General features: G+C 43.0%; 1 long non-coding RNA gene across 1 annotated transcript in view; it reads right to left on the bottom strand.

The window, feature by feature from the left end:
* Positions 1-321: 321 nt before the first annotated feature.
* LOC130541243 (uncharacterized) overlaps positions 322-16,455 on the bottom strand; it is a 573,869-nt gene continuing 557,735 nt past the window's right edge. The window contains exon 6 of the long non-coding RNA XR_008955288.1: positions 322-1,855. This is a non-coding gene — a long non-coding RNA (uncharacterized LOC130541243). The remainder of the gene's footprint in view (positions 1,856-16,455) is intronic.

Raw genomic sequence — 16,455 nt, forward strand, 5'->3', positions numbered from 1 at the left:
TCCTTTTTATCTTCTACAGCACCAGTCTTATCCCTGCTATCGAGAAAGAATTATAATCTCATTCTGAGATGCTCCCTAAAGATTCTAATAAATCCAGGATAATTATCAATGCACCTTAAAAGTATCTCTAAGTGTAAGTAGGGAATACAGAAACTAAAGTATTAATTCTCTAGAACATAGAGGAATAACTTCAAAATGATTCAGTCAATAAAAATTATTGTCTATAATGTGCTAGATACTATGGCAGGTGGCAGTGATTCCAAGATATATGCTCCAAATCCAATAGGAGAAACAGACAAAAATGCATTTGACACGAATATTGTTCAATACAGACTATAATTAAATAATGTCCCAATTAGAGTGTGAGCTCAGAAAGGGGAGCTTCCAAGAAAAGCTTCACAAAAGAAAGGACCTTGGAACTGAGGTATCTGACACCTTGCACTCATTCAAGGACTATTTGGTGAATAAATTATAGGTGGAATATTAATAGGCAGCAGAAATGATGGTGGATGGGAGAATTCCAAGCAGACCTCGGAGGCCTTGAAATGTTTCCCTGTATAGAAAGCAGTAGGTAGTCGGTATGAATATTTATTAGGTAAGGCTAGAAATATAGGATGATGTCATGTTGCTCTGAATTCTCTTAGAAGGAGTACTGACAATATTCTGTGGACAGTGGGAGAAGGTGTGGGATTCTGAATGGTTTTTGAGCTGGTGAACAGCTGACAGATGAGCAGTTTATAGAATGGTTTCTCTGTGGAAGTCAGGGGAATGGACTGGTTAAGGAAGAACCTTAGTTCTTAACCAGATGACAACGAAGGGGCTATTGCAGTGGCCTGGGTAAGTGGCAGTGAGGCCTCAAGTATGATATGGCTGTCTGTGGGAGGGAGCATCTTCATGAGGACAAACTCATCACCAACTGTCACATAATAAATCAACTGCTGAAGGAGAAGTGCTGGCAATGTTTCTGCCTCCAGAACAGGATGTGTCACCTCAAAATTCAGTGTCTCGGTTAGTAACAAGAGATCCATCGTCTCAATGAATGAGGAGAGTTTGGAAGGGTATTCCAAACTCTTTCATGGAAACAAAAAAGTTTTAAATTCTACATATTTATTTGTTTATTTTATTTTGGAGGAAATGTCATCATTTAAATATATGTTTGTTGTCACTCCTTAATAAAGCTCTTCAAACTCTGGCCAAAATACCCATTACACAACAGAGAGTACATTTTCCTTTCTGTTGTCCCTGCATTGTATTCACACTTTGATCTATCATTTTCTCACATTATGTTTTCACAACTTTCAGGATGCCTTCTAGATAATCCAAATGGATTCACAGAAAGCAGATCTGCTCTTCCTGTCAATGTGGCCTCAGGCAATGCCCAGGAGTAAAAGGGTCATTAGCAGTTATTACTTTGATGACATCACCAGTAATTTGCCTCATTCACTTTCTAACATGTTGTAATTTTGCTTTGAAAATGCTGCACATAATAAAGAGTTATTGGCAAGGGTTTTGAACTACTACATCTCAAGTCAGCTTACAGTTTAACTCTTCTAGCACTGATAATTTCCTGCTGGACTGCAGCTTGAGGGAATGCCCATCGCATCCGAGGACTGTGCATATGTGCAGATACTATTTCATTGTTCTAATGACTTCAAATTATGGCAGCCTCTCATCAACACACAGTCATCTGCAAAATGATGAAGTGTGAAGCAATAATTGGGTAGTGAGAAGAACACACGATTTTGAGTTAGAAGATCCGTATCAAGCCATAAGTCTTGGCCAAGTTACTTACAGTCCTAGAGTCTCAGCTCCCATCTTTCCACTATGATTAGGGGAATCACCCAAGAGCACATACCTAAAGAGGATGTGTCAAATTAATCAAAATACAACAATAGGGTAAGGTGCAAAAATGATGAGTATTTTGCTCTATAAATTTTACGAAAGGAGCAAACCTGTGAAAGCTGCAACAGAGATTAGAAGCTGCAACATTACCAGGACCCAGGGGTATCCTCTCTCCCCATTCCAGTTATTATGCCAGCTTTCCTAAAATAACCTGGATTCTTACTTAAATTATTATGGTTAGTTAGCTTTGGCCATTTCTGAAACTTCATGTAAATGAAGTTGTACTCTATGTACTCACTTGAGTTAGTAGTATTCTTTTACTCAACATTCTATCTGTTAGTTTTATCCTTGATGGCTCACATAGCAATAGTTAAAACTTGGTTGTTACACCATAGTATTACTTTGTGTGATTTTACAACAATAAGTGTATTGTATCCTAGGAGGTTATGTGTGTTGTTTCCAATTTGAAGCTGTTATGAAAAATGTTTCTGAGAGTGTCCTTGTGCCACTTTTTTTGGTGTACATGTGTATGCATTTCCTTGGGGCAAATTTCTAAAAGGGAAATTGCTCAAACATCAGGTATGCCTATGTTTAGTTTCAGTAGATAGTACCACAAGGTTTTTTGTTGTTGTTGTTTGTTTGTTTGTGTTTTGAGACGGAGTCTCCCTCTGTCACCAGGCTAGAGTACAATGGCTTGATCTCTGCTCACTGCAACTTCTGCCTCCCGGGTTCAAACAATCCTCCTGCCTCAGCCTCCCTTGTAGCTGGGACTACAGGCATGCACCACCACACCCAGCTAATTTTTGTATTTTTAGTAGAGATGGGGTTTCACCACGTTGGCCAGGGTGGTCTCCATCTCTTAAGCTCGTGATCAGCCTGCCTCAGCCTCCCAAAGTGCTGGGATTACAGGCATGAGCCACCACACCTGGCCAGTTTTATAAATTACCTGTGCAAATTCACATTCCTACTAGCAACACAGAGTTATTCCACATTCCCGCCACCACTGGTCTTGATAGGTTTGTCATTTGTTTTTGTCTTTTTTCTTTTTTTAATTTGACATGTCAGATAGTGGTGTCTAATTGTTTCAATTAGTGGTTTTTGAAGATTTGTGATATTGAGCAGATTTTTAAATGATTATTAGTCCCTTGAATTTTTTTCTGTAAAACACCTGTTCATGGCTTTTGCTCATTTTTTTAAAGGAATAAACATATATTTTTTTCTATTTTTCTCATTAAGTACAACTAAAATCAAAACAGTAGAAGGAAAAGTAACAAAAGTAAGATAAGAATTTAATGAAATAGGCCGGGCACGGTGGCTCACACCTGTAATCCCAGCACTTTGGAAGACCAAGGTGAGCAGATCGTGATGTTAGGAGATCGAGACTTTCATGTGCGTCCGTGTGAAGAGACCACCAAACAGGCTTTGTGTGAGCAACAAGGCTGTTTATTTCACCTGGGTGCAGGTGGGCTGAGTCCGAAAAGAAAGTCAGCGAAGGGAGATAGGGGTGGGGCCGTTTTATCAGATTTGGGAAGGTAATGGAAAATTACAGCCAAAGGGGGTTGTTCTCTGGTGGGCAGGGGCGGGGGTCACAAGGTGCTCAGTGGGGGACCTTCTGAGCCAGGAGAAGGAAATTCACAGGGTTAATCACTCAGTTAAGGTGGGGCAGGAACAAATCACAATGGTGGAATGTCATCAGTTAAGGCGGGGCAGGGCCTTTTCACTTCTTTTGTGATTCTTCAGTTACTTCAGGCCATCTGGGCCTATACGTGCAAGCCACAGGGGATGCGATGGCTTGGCTTGGGCTTAGAGGCCTGACATTCCTGCCTTCTTATATTAATAAGAAAAATAAAACAAAATAGTGTTGAAGTGTTGGGGCGGTGAAAATTTTTGGGGGGTGGTACGGAGAGAGAATGGGCGATGTTTCTCAGGGCTGCTTCAAGCGGGATTAGGGGTGGTGTGGGAACCTAGAGTGGGAGAGATTAAGCTGAAGGGAGGTCTTGTGGTAAGGGGTGATATTGTGGGGTTGTTAGAAGAAACATTTGTCGTATAGAATGATTGGTGATGGCCTGGACACGGTTTTGTATGAATTGAAAAACTAAATGGAATAAGAGAAGGAGAAAAACAGGTATAAATGGTTTAAGAATTGGGAGGACCTAGGACATCTGATTAGAGAGTGCTTAGGAGATTCAGCATAGTCCTGCCAGCAAAGATTATTTATTTACTTCAAGAGTAGAAGTGTGGGGATAGCACCAGGAGATATCAGCTGTGATGGCTTAGAAAAACAGTGTAAACCGGCAGTGTAAACAAGAGCAGGGCATGTATGAGTAGTTGAGAACGGTGAATAGGAGTATGACTAGACAGAAGATAGGAGGGATGACAAGTTTTTTGGGGCACAGTCTAAGTTGGTCTGGTGTCTGGAATGAGACTGGGGCCTAATAAAAAGGAGCATCTATGCAGGAGCTTAAATGGGCTGTACCTTGTAGCATTCTGAGGACAGGTCTGACTTCTCAGAAGGGAAAGTGGTAAAAGTATTGTCCAGTCCTTTTTAAGTTGGTGGCTGAGCTTGGTGAGGTGTGTTTTTAAAAGACCTTTAGTCTGTCACTGAATACTAAGAGCCTGATAAAATGCTTGGCTGATTTGACTAATAAAGGCTGGTCTGTTATCAGACTGTATAGAGGTGGGAAGGCTAAACTGAGGAATTATGTCTGACAGAAGGGAAGAAATGACTGCGGTGGCCTTCTCAGACCCTGTAGGAAAGGCCTCTACCTATCTAGTGAAAGTGTCTACTTAGACTAAGAGGCATTTTAGTTTTTGTGACTCGGGGCATGTTGAATAAAGCTAATTTGCCAGTCCTGGGCGGGGGCAAATCCTCGAGCTTGATGTGTAGGGAAGGGAGGGGGCCTGAATAATCCTTGAGGAGTAGTAGAATAGCAGATAGAATAGCAGATGGAACACTGAGAAGTTATTTCCTTGAGGATAGATTTCCGTGATGGAAAGGAAATGAGAGGTTCTAAGAGGCGGGCTAGTGGTTTGTACTATAGCATAACCTGCCTTTGCTGGTGTGTGGTGATTAGGCCTGGTGGAACTGCCATCAATAAATCAAGCGTGATCAGGATGAGAAACAGGGAAGAAGGAAATGTGGGGAAATGGGATGAACATCAGGTGGATCAGAGAGATGCAGTCATGAGGGTCAGGTGTGGTATCTGGAATAATGTGGGAGGCTGGATTGAAGTCTGGGCCAGGAACAATGGTAATTGTGGGACTTAACAAAGGGAGTACAGCTGAAGGAGCCAGGGAGCATAAAGTATATGCATCAGGTATGAGGAAGAAAATAGATTTTGGAAGTTATGAGAAATGTAGAGAGTGAGTTGAGCATAGTTTGTGATTTTGAGGGCCTCTAAAAGTATTAAAGCAGTGGCAGCCACTGCACGCAGACATGAGGGCTAGGCTAAAACAGTAAGGTCAAGTTGTTTGGGACAGAAAGGCTACAGGGTGCGGTCCTGGCTCTTGTGTAAGAATTCTGACCGTGCTAACCTTGCCTAGGAAGGAAAGGAGTTGTTTTGTAGAAGGTGCTGGGGTTTGGGAGATTAGTCGGACATGACTGGCAGGGAGAGCACGTGTATTTTTATGAGAATTATGCCGAGATAGGTAACAGATGAGGAAGAAATTTGGGCTTGATTGAAGTAATGGGGGCTATCTGTGAAGCTTTGCGGCAGTACAGCCTAGGTAATTTGCTGAGCTTGATGGGTGTCAGGGTCAGTCCAAGTGAAAGCCAAGAGAGGCTGGGATTAAGGGTGCAAAGGAATAGTAAAGAAAGCATGTTTGAGATCTAGAACAGAATAATGGGTTGTAGAGGCAGGTATTGAGGATAGGAGAGTATATGGGTTTGGCACCACAGAGTGGATAGGTAAAACAATTTGGTTGATAAGGCGCAGATCCTGAACTAACTTGTAAGGCTTGTCTGGTTTTAGGACAGGTAAAATGGGGGAATTATAAGGAGAGTTTATAGGTTTTAGAAGCCCATGCTGTAGCAGGTGAGTGATAACAGGCTTTAATCCTTTCAAAGCATGCTGTGGGATGGGATATTGGCATTGAGCGGGGAAAGGGTGATTAGGTTTTAATGAGATGGTAAGGGGTGCATGATCGGTCGCCAAGGAGGGAGTAGAGGTATCTTATACTTGTGGGTTAAGGTGGGGGATACAAGAGGAGGACGCAAAGGAGGCTTTGGATTGGGAAGAAGGGTGGCAATGAGATACAGCTGTAGTCCAGGAATAGTCAGGGAAGCAAATAATTTAAAGTGTCTCAGCCTAATAAGGGAACTGGGCAGGTGGGGATAATTAAAAAAGAGTGCATAAAAGAGTATTGTCTAAGTTGGCACCAGAGTTGGGGAGTTTTAGAGGTGTAGAAGCCTGGCTGTCATTCCCACAACAGTTATGGAGGCAAGGGAAACAGGCCCTTGAAAAGAAGGTAATGTGGAGTGGGTAGCCTCCGTGTTGATTAAGAAGGGGACGGACTTACCCTTCACTGTGAGAGTTACCTAAAGCTCGGCGTCTGTGATGGTCTACGGGGCTTCCGGGGCTTCCGAGGCGATCGGGCAGCGTCAGTCTTCAGCTGCTAAGCTGAGAAGATCTGGGAAGGAGTCAGTCAGAGAGCCTTGGGCCAGAGTTCCAGGGGCTCTGGGAGTGGCTGCCAGCTAAGTTGAACAGTCTGATTTCCAGTGGGGTCCCGCACAGATGGGACACAGCTTAGGAGGAATCCTGGGCTGCAGGCATTCCTTGACCTGTTGGTCAGATTTCTGGCACTTGTAGCAAGCTCCTGGGGGATGAGGTTCTGGAGTAAAGCCTGGCCGCTGCGGTTCAGGCGTTTGGAAGTTCTTGTGTGCTGAAGATGTGGCTGGGGTTTGTCTCACAGTGGAGGCAAGGAATTGCAACTTTTTTCTATTCTTGTACACCTTGAAGGTGAGGTTAATTAAGTCCTGTTGTGGGGTTTGAGGGCCAGATTCTAATTTTTGGAGTTTTATTTAATGTCGGGAGCAAATTGGGTAATAAAATGTATATTGAGAATAAGATGGCTTTTTGACCTTTTAGGGTCTAGGGCTGTAAATCGTCTCAGGGTTGCTGCCGAACGAGCCATGAACTGGGCTGGGTTTTTATATTTGATGAAAAAGAGCCTAAACGCTTCTGATTTGGGATAAAGAAAAAGGAGCATTAACCTTGACTATGCCTTTGGCTCCAGCCACCTTTTTAAGAGTAAATTGCTGGGCAGGTGGGGGAGGGCTAGTCACAGAACGAAACTGTAAGCCGGACCAGGTGTGATAAAAAGGGGAGGAGGGGAGGCGATAAAAAGATTATAGGGTGGAGGAGCAGAGGCTGAGGAAGAATTGGGACCTAGCTCGGCCTGGCAAGGAGGGGAGAAGTCAGATGGGTCTGTAGAAAAGGAAGATTAGAAAGACTCAGCGATGCTTGGGGTTGGGACTGAGGGGACAGGCGGGAGGGAAAGAAGGAAGATTTGGGACGAGTTGCATTGGGCACAGAGACTAGGAAGGGACTGATGTGTAAAAGAATGCCTGGACGTCAGGCACCTCAGACCGTTTGCCTATTTTATAACAAGAATTATTTAGATCTTGCAGGATGGAAAAATTCAAAGTGCCATTTTCTGGCTATTTGGAACTACTGTTGAGTTTGTATTGGGCTCAAGCAGCACTGCAAAAGAAAATAAGGTGTTTAGGTTTTAGGTCAGGTGTGAGTTGAAGAGGTTTTTTTTTTATTATTTTTTTTTATTATACTCTTAAGTTTTAGGGTACATGTGAACACTGTGCAGGTTAGTTACATATGTATAGTAATGAGGATGTAAGTCCGTGGGCGATTATGAGAATGACTGCGCCGGTGAAGCTTCAGGGGGTTTGGATGAGAATGGCTGTTACTACGAGGGCTATGTGGCTGACTGAAGAGTATGCAATGAGCGATTTTAGGTCTGTTTGTCGCAGGCAGATGGAGCTTGTTATGATTATGCCTCATAAGGAGGCATAATATGCTGGTGTGCATATATATGCTGGTGTGCATAATATGCTGGTGTGCATAATATGCTGGTGTGCTGCACCCACTAACTCGTCATCTAGCATTAGGTATATCTCCCAATGCTGTCCCTCCCCCCTCCCCCCTCCCCACCACAGTCCCCAGAGTGTGATATTCCCCTTCCTGTGTCCATGTGATCTCATTGTTCAATTCCCACCTATGAGTGAGAATATGCGGTGTTTGGTTTTTTGTTCTTGTGATAGTTTACTGAGAATGATGGTTTCCAGTTTCATCCATGTCCCTACAAAGGACATGAACTCATCATTTTTTATGGCTGCATAGTATTCCATGGTGTATATGTGCCACATTTTCTTAATCCAGTCTATCATTGTTGGACATTTGGGTTGGTTCCAAGTCTTTGCTATTGTGAATAATGCCGCAATAAACATATGTGTGCATGTGTCTTTATAGCAGCATGATTTATAGTCATTTGGGTATATACCCAGTAATGGGATGGCTGGGTCAAATGGTATTTCTAGTTCTAGATCCCTGAGGAATCGCCACACTGACTTCCACAATGGTTGAACTAGTTTACAGTCCCACCAACAGTGTAAAAGTGTTCCTATTTCTCCACATCCTCTCCAGCACCTGTTGTTTCCTGACTTTTTAATGATTGCCATTCTAACTGGTGTGAGATGATATCTCATAGTGGTTTTGATTTGCATTTCTCTGATGGCCAGTGATGATGAGCATTTTTTCATGTGTTTTTTGGCTGCATAAATGTCTTCTTTTGAGAAGTGTCTGTTCATGTCCTTCGCCCACTTTTTGATGGGGTTGTTTGTTTTTTTCTTGTAAATTTGTTTGAGTTCATTGTAGATTCTGGATATTAGCCCTTTGTCAGATGAGTAGGTTGCGAAAATTTTCTCCCATGTTGTAGGTTGCCTGTTCACTCTGATGGTAGTTTCTTTTGCTGTGCAGAAGCTCCTTAGTTTAATTAGATCCCATTTGTCAATTTTGGCTTTTGTTGCCATTGCTTTTGGTGTTTTGGACATGAAGTCCTTGCCCACGCCTATGTCCTGAATGGTAATGCCTAGGTTTTCTTCTAGGGTTTTTATGGTTTTAGGTCTAACGTTTAAGTCTTTAATCCATCTTGAATTGATTTTTGTATAAGGTGTAAGGAAGGGATCCAGTTTCAGCTTTCTACATATGGCTAGCCAGTTTTCCCAGCACCATTTATTAAGTAGGGAATCCTTTCCCCATTGCTTGTTTTTCTCAGGTTTGTCAAAGATCAGATAGTTGTAGGTAAGTGGCGTTATTTCTGAGGGCTCTGTTCTGTTCCATTGATCTATATCTCTGTTTTGGTACCAGTACCATGCTGTTTTGGTTACTGTAGCCTTGTAGTATAGTTTGAAGTCAGGTAGTGTGATGCCTCCAGCTTTGTTCTTTTGGCTTAGGATTGACTTGGCGATGCGGGCTCTTTTTTGGTTCCATATGAACTTTAAAGTAGTTTTTTCCAATTCTGTGAAGAAAGTCATTGGTAGCTTGATGGGGATGGCATTGAATCTGTAAATTACCTTGGGCAGTATGGCCATTTTCACGATATTGATTCTTCCTACCCATGAGCATGGAATGTTCTTCCATTTGTTTGTATCCTCTTTTATTTCCTTGAGCAGTGGTTTGTAGTTCTCCTTGAAGAGGTCCTTCACATCCCTTGTAAGTTGGATTCCTAGGTATTTTATTCTCTTTGAAGCAATTGTGAATGGGAGTTCACTCATGATTTGGCTCTCTGTTTGTCTGTTGTTGGTGTATAGGAATGCTTGTGATTTTTGTACATTGATTTTGTATCCTGAGACTTTGCTGAAGTTGCTTATCAGCTTAAGGAGATTTTGGGCTGAGACGATGGGGTTTTCTAGATAAACAATCATGTCGTCTGCAAACAGGGACAATTTGACTTCCTCTTTTCCTACTTGAATACCCTTTATTTCCTTCTCCTGCCTGATTGCCCTGGCCAGAACTTCCAACACTATGTTGAATAGGAGTGGTGAGAGAGGGCATCCCTGTCTTGTGCCAGTTTTCAAAGGGAATGGTTCCAGTTTTTGCCCATTCAGTATGATATTGGCTGTGGGTTTGTCGTAGATAGCTCTTATTATTTTGAAATACGTCCCATCAATACCTAATTTATTGAGAGTTTTTAGCATGAAGGGTTGTTGAATTTTGTCAAAGGCTTTTTCTGCATCTATTGAGATAATCATGTGGTTTTTGTCTTTGGCTCTGTTTATATGCTGGATTACATTTATTGATTTGCGTATATTGAACCAGCCTTGCATCCCAGGGATGAAGCCCACTTGATCATGGTGGATAAGCTTTTTGATGTGCTGCTGGATTCGGTTTGCCAGTATTTTATTGAGGATTTTTGCATCAATGTTCATCAAGGATATTGGTCTAAAATTCTCTTTTTTGGTTGTGTCTCTGCCCGGCTTTGGTATCAGAATGATGCTGGCCTCATAAAATGAGTTAGGGAGGATTCCCTCTTTTTCTATTGATTGGAATAGTTTCAGAAGGAATGGTACCAGTTCCTCCTTGTACCTCTGGTAGAATTCGGCTGTGAATCCATCTGGTCCTGGACTCTTTTTGGTTGGTAAACTATTGATTATTGCCACAATTTCAGCTCCTGTTATTGGTCTATTCAGAGATTCAACTTCTTCCTGGTTTAGTCTTGGGAGAGTGTATGTGTCGAGGAATGTGTCCATTTCTTCTAGATTTTCTAGTTTATTTGCGTAGAGGTGTTTGTAGTATTCTCTGATGGTAGTTTGTATTTCTGTGGGATCGGTGGTGATATCCCCTTTATCATTTTTTATTGTGTCTATTTGATTCTTCTCTCTTTTTTTCTTTATTAGTCTTGCTAGCGGTCTATCAATTTTGTTGATCCTTTCAAAAAACCAGCTCCTGGATTCATTGATTTTTTGAAGGGTTTTTTGTGTCTCTATTTCCTTCAGTTCTGCTCTGATTTTAGTTATTTCTTGCCTTCTGCTAGCTTTTGAATGTGTTTGCTCTTGCTTTTCTAGTTCTTTTAATTGTGATGTTAGGGTGTCAATTTTGGATCTTTCCTGCTTTCTCTTGTGGGCATTTAGTGCTATAAATTTCCCTCTACACACTGCTTTGAATGCGTCCCAGAGATTCTGGTATGTTGTGTCTTTGTTCTCGTTGGTTTCAAAGAACATCTTTATTTCTGCCTTCATTTCGTTATGTACCCAGTAGTCATTCAGGAGCAGGTTGTTCAGTTTCCATGTAGTTGAGCGGCTTTGAGTGAGATTCTTAATCCTGAGTTCTAGTTTGATTGCACTGTGGTCTGAGAGATAGTTTGTTATAATTTCTGTTCTTTTACATTTGCTGAGGAGAGCTTTACTTCCAAGTATGTGGTCAATTTTGGAATAGGTGTGGTGTGGTGCTGAAAAAAATGTATATTCTGTTGATTTGGGGTGGAGAGTTCTGTAGATGTCTATTAGGTCTGCTTGGTGCAGAGCTGAGTTCAATTCCTGGGTATCCTTGTTGACTTTCTGTCTCGTTGATCTGTCTAATGTTGACAGTGGGGTGTTAAAGTCTCCCATTATTAATGTGTGGGAGTCTAAGTCTCTTTGTAGGTCACTCAGGACTTGCTTTATGAATCTGGGTGCTCCTGTATTGGGTGCATATATATTTAGGATAGTTAGCTCCTCTTGTTGAATTGATCCCTTTACCATTATGTAATGGCCTTCTTTGTCTCTTTTGATCTTTGTTGGTTTAAAGTCTGTTTTATCAGAGACTAGGATTGCAACCCCTGCCTTTTTTTGTTTTCCATTTGCTTGGTAGATCTTCCTCCATCCTTTTATTTTGAGCCTATGTGTGTCTCTGCATGTGAGATGGGTTTCCTGAATACAGCACACTGATGGGTCTTGACTCTTTATCCAACTTGCCAGTCTGTGTCTTTTAATTGGAGCATTTAGTCCATTTACATTTAAAGTTAATATTGTTATGTGTGAATTTGATCCTGTCATTATGATGTTAGCTGGTTATTTTGCTCGTTAGTTGATGCAGTTTCTTCCTAGTCTCGATGGTCTTTACATTTTGGCATGATTTTGCAGTGGCTGGTACCGGTTGTTCCTTTCCATGTTTAGCGCTTCCTTCAGGAGCTCTTTTAGGGCAGGCCTGGTGGTGACAAAATCGGTCAGCATTTGCTTGTCTGTAAAGTATTTTATTTCTCCTTCACTTATGAAGCTTAGTTTGGCTGGATATGCAATTCTGGGTTGAAAATTCTTTTCTTTAAGAATGTTGAATATTGGCCCCCACTCTCTTCTGGCTTGTAGGGTTTCTGCTGAGAGATCCGCTGTTAGTCTGATGGGCTTCCCTTTGAGGGTAACCCGACCTTTCTCTCTGGCTGCCCTTAACATTTTTTCCTTCATTTCAACTTTGGTGAATCTGACAATTATGTGTCTTGGAGTTGCTCTTCTCGAGGAGTATCTTTGTGGCGTTCTCTGTATTTCCTGAATCTGAACGTTGGCCTGCCTTGCTAGATTGGGGAAGTTCTCCTGGATAATATCCTGCAGAGTGTTTTCCAACTTGGTTCCATTCTCCCCATCACTTTCAGGTACACCAATCAGACGTAGATTTGGTCTTTTCACATAGTCCCATATTTCTTGGAGGCTTTGCTCATTTCTTTTTATTCTTTTTTCTCTAAACTTCCCTTCTCGCTTCATTTCATTCATTTCATCTTCCATGGCCGATACCCTTTCTTCCAGTTGATCGCATCGGCTCCTGAGGCTTCTGCATTCTTCACGTAGTTCTCGCGCCTTGGTTTTCAGCTCCATCAGCTCCTTTAAGCACTTCTCTGTATTGGTTATTCTAGTTATACATTCGTCTAAATTTTTTTCAAAGTTTTCAACTTCTTTGCCTTTGGTTTGAATATCCTGCCGTAGCTCAGAGTAATTTGATCGTCTGAAGCCTTCTTCTCTCAGCTCGTCAAAATCATTCTCCATCCTGCTTTGTTCCATTGCTGGTGAGGAACTACGTTCCTTTGGAGGAGGAGAGGTGCTCTGCGTTTTAGAGTTTCCAGTTTTTCTGTTCTGTTTTTTCCCCATCTTTGTGGTTTTATCTACTTTTGGTCTTTGATGATGGTGATGTACAGATGGGTTTTTGGTGTGGATGTCCTTTCTGTTTGTTAGTTTTCCTTCTAACAGACAGGACCCTCAGCTGCAGGTCTGTTGGAATACCCTGCCGTGTGAGGTGTCAGTGTGCCCCTGCTGAGGGGGGTGCCTCCCAGTTAGGCTGCTCGGGGGTCAGGGGTCAGGGACCCACTTGAGGAGGCAGTCTGCCCGTTCTCAGATCTCCAGCTGCGTGCTGGGAGAACCACTGCTCTCTTCAAACCTGTCAGACAGGGACATTTAAGTCTGCAGAGCTTACTGCTGTCTTTTTGTTTGTCTGTGCCCTGCCCCCAGAGGTGGAGCCTACAGAGGCAGGCAGGCCTCCTTGAGCTGTGGTGGGCTCCACCCAGTTGGAGCTTCCAGGCTGCTTTGTTTACCTACTCAAGCCTGGGCAATGGCAGGCGCCCCTCCCCCAGCCTCACTGCCGCCTTGCAGTTTGATCTCAGACTGCTGTGCTAGCAATCAGCGAGACTCCGTGGGCGTAGGACCCTCTGAGCCAGGTGTGGGATATAGTCTCGTGGTGCGCCGTTTTTTAAGCCGGTCTGAAAAGCGCAATATTCGGGTGGGAGTGACCCGATTTTCCAGGTGTGTCCGTCACCCCTTTCTTTGACTCAGAAAGGGAACTCCCTGACCCCTTGCGCTTCCCAGGTGAGGCAATGCCTCGCCCTGCTTCAGCTCGCGCATGGTGCGCGCACCCACTGGCCTGCGCCCACTGTCTGGCACTCCCTAGTGAGATGAACCCGGTACCTCAGATGGAAATGCAGAAATCACCCGTCTTCTGCGTCGCTCACGCTGGGAGCTGTAGACCGGAGCTGTTCCTATTCGGCCATCTTGGCTCCTCCCCGAAGAGGTTTTAAGTTCTTGAGAACATAGGCTAAGGGAGAAGGAGGAGGAATGGAGGGTGGAAGGTTGCCCATAGTGAAGGAGGAAAACCCAGAGAAAAGAGAGTGTAGAGACACGGAGGGAAGGGGTTTGGGGGTTCTTACCCTCCAGAAAAGTGGGAAGGGGGGTCGGGGCACGGAAATAAGGGAGTGGGGCACAGAGATAAGAGGTTGGGGTGTGGAAATAAGGGATTGGGGCACAGAGATATGAGGTTGGGGTACTTGCCCCTCCCCCAGAAAAGCAGAGAAGGGGTAGAGACACGGAGAGAAGGGGCTGGGATACTTGCCCCCTCCCCAGAAAAGCAGGACTTGCTACTAAGGGTGAAGGAGAAGCGGTTGAGGGGTACTTCCCCTCCCCCAGAAAAGCAGGACTTGCCACTAAAGGTGAAGGAGAAGCGGTTGAGGGGTACTTTCACCTCCCCCAGAAAAGCAGAGAAGGGGTAGACACAAGGAGAGAAGGGGGTGGGGTACTTGCCCCTTCCCCAGAAAAGCGGGACTTGCCGCTAAGGGTGAAGGACCAAGGCAGGCGTCCCTGCGTGGTCTGACACCTTTGAAACGTGGGTGAATAATCAGAGAGGTGTCCTTTCAATGATTAAACACCAAGGGAAGGCTGCCTTCCCAGTCCGTGACCGGCGCCGGAGTTTTGGGTCCACAGATAAAACGTGTCTCCTTTGTCTCTACCAGAAAATGAAAGGAATTGAAATTAAGAGGAGGGAGAGATTGAAGTGTGGCGCCAAGATTGAAAGGAGAAAGAGGTTGAGGGATAGTGAGGGAGGTTGGAGAAGAGAGTAAAAAGAGGCCGCTTACCGGATTTGAAATTGGTGAGATGTTTCTTGGGCTGGTCAGTCAGAGAACCTGAGGTCGTAGGTGGATTTTTTTCACAGAGCAAAGAGCAGGAGGATGGGGGATTGATCTCCCAAGGGAGGTCCCCCGATCTGAGTCACGGCACCAAATTTCATGAGCATCCGTGTGAAGAGACCACCAAACAGGCTTTGTGTGAGCAACATGGCTGTTTATTTCACCTGGGTGCAGGTGGGCTGAGTCTGAAAAGAGTCAGCGAAGGCAGATAGGGGGGGCCGTTTTATAAGATTTGGGAAGGTAATGGAAAATTACAGTCAAAGGGGGTTGTTCTCTGCTGGGCAGGGGCGGGGGTCACAAGGTGCTCAGTGGGGGAGCTTCTGAGCCAGGAGAAGGAAATTCACAGGGTTAATCACTCAGTTAAGGTGGGGCAGGAACAAATCACAATGGTGGAATGTCATCGGTTAAGGCAGGGCAGGGCCTTTTCACTTCTTTTGTGATTCTTCAGTTACTTCAGGCCATCTGGGCATATACCTGCAAGTCACAGGGGATGCGATGGCTTGGCTTGGGTTCAGAGGCCTGACAGAGACCATCCTGGCTAACACAGTGAAACCCCGTCTCTACTAAAGATACAAAAAATTAGCTGGGCATGGTAGCACGTGCCTGTAGTCCCAGCTACTCAGGAGGCTGAGGTGGGAGAATGGCATGAACCCAGGAGGTGGAGCTTGCAGTGAGCAGAGATTGCGCCACTGCACTCCAGCCTGGGGGACAGAGCGAGACTCCATCTCAAAAAATAAAAAATAAAAAAAAGTAAAAAAAAGAATTTAATGAAATAGAAAGCAGAACAAACTAGAAAAGAGAAAAAATCTAAATGGATTTTTTGTGGAGATTAATAAAATTAATACATTCCTAAAAAATTCTTAAAGATGGAAAAAAGAAAATACAAATTTTCAATATCAGAATAAAAGATATCCTATAGTCTTTAATTGGATTGTAAGGAAATATAGGTCTTATAGATCCTAAAATCAGTAAAAGGATTATAGATCAATAAGTAAAATAACTTTTATACTAATAAACTTATCTACATTAATACATAGTTCCCTTTGCATTTTAGCTGAGGTGTAGTATTCTTTGCAATTGGATTATTGTATATTTTATTTATCCTTCATCATTTTTGTGATAATGAACAAGTAGACTGTTTCTAGTATTTTTTTGCATATCCAATAACCGTCAATTATATGTTGGTGATATAAATGGCAAATACCTTCTGACATCCTGTAGCTTTTTTCATTAAAAAAAAAAATCTGCATTGTCTTTTGTTGTACAAAATTTTCTATTTTAAGGTGGTTGATTTTATCAATGTTTTTCATTAAGAGTTATGTTCATTGTGTTTTAAGAAATTCTTCATTGCCAAGCCCAAGGTTAATGTTATAACTTTATAACATTATGATGTTATAATGTTAACTTACAGTCTGTTTTTCCAGGCGATTTAAAAGTTCGTTGCTTTTTAGGTTTTAATCATCTGAGAAGAATATTTATCTTACGCAGTTTGGGGTAGAGGCATCGTTTTTCCCTGTGTAGATAGCAGATTTTGCAGCACCAAGTATTGTATAATTCTTTCCCCATCTGGTTTAAATGGTACTTACCACATTACAAGTTTCCACACATGTGCCAATCTGACTTTGGATTCTTTTTTTTTTTTTTTTTGAGACAGAGTCTCACTCTGTTGCCCAGGCTGGAGTG

The sequence above is a fragment of the Pan paniscus genome, chromosome 12 (genome assembly GCF_029289425.2).
Source record: "Pan paniscus chromosome 12, NHGRI_mPanPan1-v2.0_pri, whole genome shotgun sequence".
NCBI lineage: Eukaryota > Metazoa > Chordata > Mammalia > Primates > Hominidae > Pan > Pan paniscus.